The sequence below is a fragment of the Phymastichus coffea genome, unplaced genomic scaffold (assembly GCF_024137745.1).
Source record: "Phymastichus coffea isolate CEN01 unplaced genomic scaffold, Cenicafe_Pcof_1.1 PCOF00064, whole genome shotgun sequence".
NCBI lineage: Eukaryota > Metazoa > Arthropoda > Insecta > Hymenoptera > Eulophidae > Phymastichus > Phymastichus coffea.
The window spans coordinates 1,477,501-1,485,000 of NW_026706875.1; positions in this window are offsets into that span (position 1 = coordinate 1,477,501).

The window sequence follows — 7,500 nt, forward strand, 5'->3', positions numbered from 1 at the left end:
AATTGCACTTTCCCTGCCTCCACCTAATCCTCCTGTCCTTCCTTCCTATCTCCTCTCCCCTCCCGATTCTCACCCTCATATCTATTATTATGGGATTGTGGTCCCCTAGTGGCCATTCCTCCCTCACCTCCCAATCTATTATACACCCCTCCTCGGTCCCCACACTCAGTGTGACATCAATGTCACTCTGGCCGCGTGGGCCCGAGAAGGTGTACTGTTCTGTCGGGCAGTTTATGACCTCCAAATCTGACCGCATTAACCATTCCTCAACCACTTCCCCCCTCCTTGCAGCTCCTGTTCCCCTCTTTATCTCCTTGCTGTGCCACATCCATGATGTGGCATTCGCATCCATCCCGATCATTAACTTCTTGCCCCTCGCCACCTTCACCATCTCATCAATATATTCTAACCCTTCTTGCACACTTCCTTTCGGCCTCAAGTATACAGATCCCACATACATCTCCCCTCCCTCCCCTTTTACCCACACACATACCCCATCCCCCCACTTACACTCCTCTACCCGCATACATTCTATCCCCCCCCCTATCACACATATTGCACTAGTCCCATTTTTCCCTAAGTACACCCTTGCCCCCCCAGGCAAACCCCTCACGCAGCCACGCCAGACATACGGCTCCTGGAGGATGAGAATTTGTATCCCCGCCTCCAGGGCAAACTGTCCGAGGTCGCTCATCACTGCGTAGCTGCGCTGACAGTTCAGCTGGAGGAGCCTAACCCCCACCCATTCCCTTCCCTCTCTATCCATTATCCGTCCTATTCCTCGCCCATCTCAGTCTTACTTTGTATTCGGGGCACTCCCGCGACCTTATGGAGTGCTCCGCTGGTTCTCCCCTCTCCCTACATCTCCCACATTCCTCCTTCCCTTTACATTTTATTGCAACATGCCCTTCCCCCCCACATCTAAAACATACTACTCCCCTCTTGCATTGAAATGCCCGGTGGTCATACCCCAGGCATTTAAAGCATCTGTCCACCTCCTCGAACTCCTCACTCCTGTAGCTCCCTAATCCCAAATATATCCTTCCCTCCTTTACCACCTTATTCTTCCCTACCGCCGGGCACCTCACTATTATCCTTCCCGTCTTATCCTCCCTTCTCGCGATCCTCCTTACTACCTTCACCCTATTCCTAAAATCTTCCTCCGTTATTACTCCCTTCCAATTCTGCAGCCATAGCCCCTCTAACAACACCTCATCCTTTAGCTCCTTTTCTACCCCGTAGATAACAATCCTCGGGTCCCTCTTCCTTGGCGCCTCCACCTTCAGCCCGGCCTCCACCAGCCCCTGGTTACCCAGGAATCGACCCCTCTCCGCCTCACTCGGCACCTCTACCACCAGTCCTCCACCGGTTCTGGCGGGCCGAATCGATTTGATCCGAACCCCCATCGTCGGTGGCATTACCTCCACCATCCTCCTCTTCACCTCTCCACCTGTGAGTTCCTCCACATTTCCCTTCACCACCACCGCATAACTCCTTCCTCTACCTTCCTCCTCCTTTCCGCTCTTCACCCCTGTCCCCTCACTTTCCAGTCCACCCATTCTCTCCCTTCTTCTCTCCGGATCTCCAGAGTCCCAACCCCCTTCTTTCATCCTCTCCTCCAGTCCATCCACCTTCCTTTCGACGCCTTCCAGTGCCTCCTTCACCTCCCCCCATGCACGCCCCACCATTTTCACTAGCTCCTTCCCACTTTTCTCATACCCCCTCATCTCCCCTTCCACTTTCGCTTTCTCGACTATCAGTCCCTGTATTAATTCCTCGTATTTCACGCACTGCCCCATTACGCGATCCACCACCCATTTTGTGACCTTATTCGCATCCGTCAACAGGATGCTCCTAAGGTCCCGGGTAATGGACCGCATCTTGGTCAGCACGTCCTCCCTCGCTTCCTCCTCCTCCGCCTCTATCTTTCTCCTTTCCGCCTCCTTTACTCTCTCGCTCTTTCTGTCCACACTCCCCTCCTCCTCTCTCTTCCCCTCCCTAGTCCTACTCAATTCCCTATCCCCTGTATCCTTCTTTATGATCTTGGGCCCTTTCCTCAAGTCCTCACACACTATATAGATATCTTTGTTCCCTCCTTTGTTTCTGTCCATCATCCTCCTTTTCCCGAATATCTGCGAGGCCTCCCCCACTTCCATCCTCTCCTCCTCTTCCCTCTCTTCCTCCTTCCTGTTCTCCCTCCCAACTTCCTCCTCCGGTCTTCTCTCCGTATCCCTCCCTTCCCTCTCCCTCTTTTCCAATTCCTTCCCTTCTATTTCTCTCTTGTCCTCCTCCACTCTCTTCTTCTTCTCCTCCTCTATCTTCCTTCTTTTCTCTAGCGCCTCTGCTCTTTTCTTCTCTAGCTCCTTCTTCATCTTCTGTCTCTCCTTCTTCCCGACCTTTCTTCCTATCGTCTCTCTTTCTCCCTCCTTTCCCTTCGGAGAGCGGGATCTCGATCTCGCTCTCCTTTCCTCCTCCTTATAATCCCAAGACGAGACGGATGAACTCCTCTCCTCACTGCTCCCCTTCACAAACGCATTTTTGTGGCTGGGTAACCCGATTTGTTGTGCAATTTTGACATACTTTCATTTTGGCTCGACATTTCATACTTAATTTGGCTTGATAGCCCTTGAACAACGGGGTAACCACGCCTCCCTCCCCCCCAGGACCCCCAACCTACTTCCACGCGGAGCTTACACGGTGCTTATCAATGGGAGTGGCCTCGGGGCCGGCAACCCGCTGCCTCCTAACGCTACCGCCCGGGTGCCACCCGGAGCGCTTCGGACAACAGCGGTTTTTACACGCGTTGCTACGGGGCAGCCCGATCAAGTGGCGAACTTGACCCGGGCCCCGGTACTACGCGCGGCCTGGGCTTGCACTCCCCTCCCTCCGAAAGGAGGGGCTCCCAGTTTCAGCCCTGTACCCTCTCCCATCGACTCCACACCGCACCACTCCACGCTTCCGCAGGCCAGAGGTCCAAGGGGTTCGGTCAACGCTGCTCAAAGAGCAGGCCGCCCCGAAGCCCAAGGACCGCCCCACCAGGCGCCAGCTGATGGGGCCCCCCGTGATTAGCCTACCGAGCAAGTGAGCGTGCAAATACACCGCCCTCACTCGCCCGGCGTTTCCTCCTCAGCACGACGGAGACGTTCACGGTAGGTTTGCTGAGGGGTAGATAGGGACAGTGGGAATCTCGTTAATCCATTCATGCGCGTCACTAATTAGATGACGAGGCATTTGGCTATTTTTTTTTTTTTTTTTTTTTTTTTTTTTTTTTTTTTTTATAGATGGAGAAATGCATTTACGCATCTCAGCAGATGTTGGTGCTGGTATGTGGGACTCACCTCATAGAGGAATACCCACTAAAACTCCATCTGTCACCTGCACTGATGATGTTGGTTGTGCAGGCCGCGGCTTTATTTCCCAGTGCCGACTTAAGATGGTGGGGCCTGGGTTACCCAAACGCTGTAGCGTGTTGACCGTAACCGCCCTATCCTATCCCTTCTCGTGGAACAGGATTACTGGGATAAACACCAGTCATCCCGTTCCACCGTGTCCAATTCGTGTGCGAACCCTGCAAAGCTCTTGTTGTTATGCCTGGTAAGAGTTTTTGAAGTCCCAAGGAGGTCAGGTCATTAGCAGACCTCAACGACCAGATACCCTTCCATGAGAGGGTAATGGATGTGACCGAGATATTCTCGACCACAACCCCCAACTCATTTGCTATATGATGTTTAAGCGGAAGAGTATCATATTTTCTGCACTTGGTGTTATGTGCGTCGTCAAGTGATGCTGCTCCACTAACTACCTGTGCATCGATGACTTTGACGCTCCCATCCTTTACTGCAACGACATCAGGTTTCTGTAACCCTGATGGAAGACAGTAGTGCGGATTTTCGAACACGCGCCACCCCTTTTGCCTGAGCCCTGTCGCAGCTATGCGACAAATGGCATCATGCCTCAGAATTCGGCCACCATGAGTTCGGTGACAGCCCTGTACAATGTGCGCCGTAGTCTCCGCCACGTGACATCCGGCACGACAAAGCACAGGAACACCTCCGTCACGGCGCCCTCTAGATGTTCTTATTCTGGAGGGTAGAGCGTTAATTCGTGTCCTGTGGTACTGGATATAATCCCGACCAGGGACTCTCGCACTACCTGCATCTACCCAAAAGCTGCTAGCGGTGACTTTAGCAGCCTCACGCAACTCGCTTCCATCGTTGGATTGATGGAGCCGGGACGCCCAATAACGTCGCCGATCTTCTGGACCCGTAAGTGACTGCCCATTATATGTGAGCAGCCCCTCAGCCCATCGGACCAGCTTAACGTTATATAGGTGTTGAGTGGCGTCCCGCACCGCAGGTGATGTGGAATGGGCCATTGCCAATAATCTAGCATGTATTTGTCCCGGCACAGATGTTATGAAAGCCGGGACTCCCAATCCACCATCCCTGCATTTGGCGTGGAAGTACCCTAATGGAGTATCCTTGGGCAAACGCAGCCACTTCCGAACTGCAATCCTCACCTGTCTATCTAGTGCCCTCAAGACCCTCGCAGTGGTCCGCGAAAGCACCATACCATGATACAGGCGAGGAATAAGAAAGCAGCGAAGGATCTTAAGTCGCTGTTGAGGCTTGAGAGGAGCTCGAGTGATGTTATTTAGCTCTCTCTCTAAATATCCACCCGGCTTTTTGATACCTAATGGCGAGATGTTAATGCCTAGGTATCTAAACTGTTCCGTGGACCCAAGTTGTTTGACGGGTCCACCTTGAAGCTTAAATAGCGGGGTGCTTATGACTTTATAAGTCTTAGCTTTCCCCGCTATTTGGATGGAGATGGCCTGACTTTTTGATGGATTGAATTGCAGGCCATACTTGTGGGCCTCTTTCTCAGCAGTCTTCAGTAGTGTTTCCATCCCAGCCTTAGAGGACGCGAATAATACTATATCATCCGCGTATGCCATAGCGTTAGTCCGATGTTGATGGACTCTAAACCCGATGTTGTTGGGTAGTGATCTCATGACTCTGTCCACAACCATGGCAAACAGGATGCTTGACATGGGATCTCCCTGTCTTACACCCCGGTTTACCACAATAGGTTGCGAACATTGTCCGGCCACTTGGAGCACCGTTCCACATTTCCGGTACATGTTGTCAATATACCGGACAAGGCTAGATGGTATGCCTTGTCCCCTCAATGCCGATGTAATGGCATAATGGCTGACACTGTCAAATGCCTTTGCGACATCCAACGACACGGCATGCATTTCACGAAGTGATGTCTTCGCTACGTGCAATACCGTGTCAAGAACCATTGTGTTCTCAGCGCAGCCATCATGTAGACCTCTCTGTCGCTCGTCGATGATATTGGCTTTAACCAACCTCATCGCTATGATCTTATGTAGCTGACGAACGACAACAGAGGCCACACTTATGGGACGGAATTCTGATGGAAGTGAACTCCCATCCTTCTTGGGGACAAACACCGTCCTGCTGAGTAGAAGTTGAGATGGAAATTCTCCAACAGCCAGGACGATGTTGTAGAACAGTGCCCTCAAACGCATTGGCACACTCCTCCACTGTCGGCTAGAAATGCCGTCTAAACCAGCAGCCGAGGCGAGCGGTATCTCACTGTCCCTGATGTTGTTGGGACAAATCGGATCTGCAAGCCATTGCAAAGTCGGGTCCTCACGAACGACTATTTCCTCTTCCAGATGTTGGGATGGAGCATTGAGAATTGGTTCCCAAAACTCAATAAATTGCTCCATAGAGGGCTGAATGGCGTGCACCTCGCCATCCAGGACTAACTTAGCCGCTCGTGACATGTCCTTGGTCCACAAACTCTGCATGGCAGCATATTCCCGCCGCCTCTTACGCCAGTTTGAGATATGTGCAGTCGGCGTGTCCCTAGGTACTCTAGGGACACGATGTTCTATCTGGGGTGGAGGAAAGACCTTCATCACCCATTGATGACAATCTTCAGATGTAATTTGATTGCCATCCAGGAGGGCCTCTGCAATCTCGATCAGGTCAGAAGCTCGATGAGATGTAATCTCTCGAGCCAACCCGATCGAATGCCTGATTGCGTCGATATAGATGTTATTATCATTGCCCTCCTCCTGTGACAAGGGAAGCGTTAGATGGTCATCGCTATCCCTGGACACTTGATGGGTGGTTGGGCTGATGTTCGGCCCAACTACATCTGAGGAGGGATCTGGGGAGGGGCTTTGTAAAGCTGTTAGTTTTTGCATTACGAGGGCTTTATACGTCTCCTTCTTTCGGAGACCCTTCAGTCGCTCAAGATCACACCCAAGCGACTTCAAAAGGGGCGTAGATAACAGGTACTGCCGTATAAATCGGACACTGCCCTCGTGAATGGCCTTAGCCTCCTCCATGGCGACCAGTTCAACCTCCTCGTCTCTCCATCTCACCTTTCGATTTGCCAACTGTACTCTCTCATTAGCATTTTCAGGATGAGCTCTCCTTAAATGGACTCCAAGGCCGATCTTAGTGACAAACTCTCTCGCACAAACTGGACACTTGTGACGGCTGTTGTTGTTGCCATCACATAAGGGTAAGACCGGACGGTCACGGTCAGTTGCCGAAGCAGGGCCGGTAATCCGAGAACCCCGTGGGGCTACCGGCGGTGAGTCACTTGACTCACGAGAATTTATATTTTGACTCGTGCCTGCTTCCAGTGAAGTATAGGGAAGGCAACCCCATACTCCTTTACATACCACCTTCCTAGGGGGGATACCGCCACTAACTAGTGGGAAGGCTGGTCATGTGAGAGGGCTGCTCTCTCACGGTATCCCTCCGCCTTGAAGACTTTAGCTACACTTGAGCCACGTCAAATGTATTACTAGCGGTACCACGAAGAGGTAGCTTCAAGACTTGACTAAGTTAGAGGGGACACCTCTCCGCTTAGTCCATTGAGCAACCAAAAACTCCAAGTCCATACGCATTGCTTTCCACCACGCGCATTGCTTCCAGCCATACGCATTGCTCTCGATCATACGCATTGCTTTCAAACACGCGCATGACTTCAAGCCATACGCATTGCTTTCGGCCATACGCATGACTTCCAGCCATACGCTGGCCCAAGAGAGTCATAGTTACTCCCGCCGTTTACCCGCGCTTGCTTGAATTTCTTCACGTTGACATTCAGAGCACTGGGCAGAAATCACATTGCGTCATCACCCGCGAGGGCCATCGCAATGCTTTGTTTTAATTAGACAGTCGGATTCCCCTAGTCCGTGCCAGTTCTGAGCTGAGCGTTGAATGGCGGCCGAAGAGAACGATCGGGACGGAGAAACCGCTCCGAAAGCCTCGCAGCAAGGAAGATCCGTGGGAGGCCAAGGCACGGTACCGAGCTCTGATCCCTCATCCCCTCGAGGGGAACGAGTTCACCTCGCCCAGGCCCGGCACGTCAGCCAGACCCACTTCCCGACCAAGCCCGACACGCCCCGCTCCTCAGAGCCAATCCTTATTCCGAAGTTACGGATCC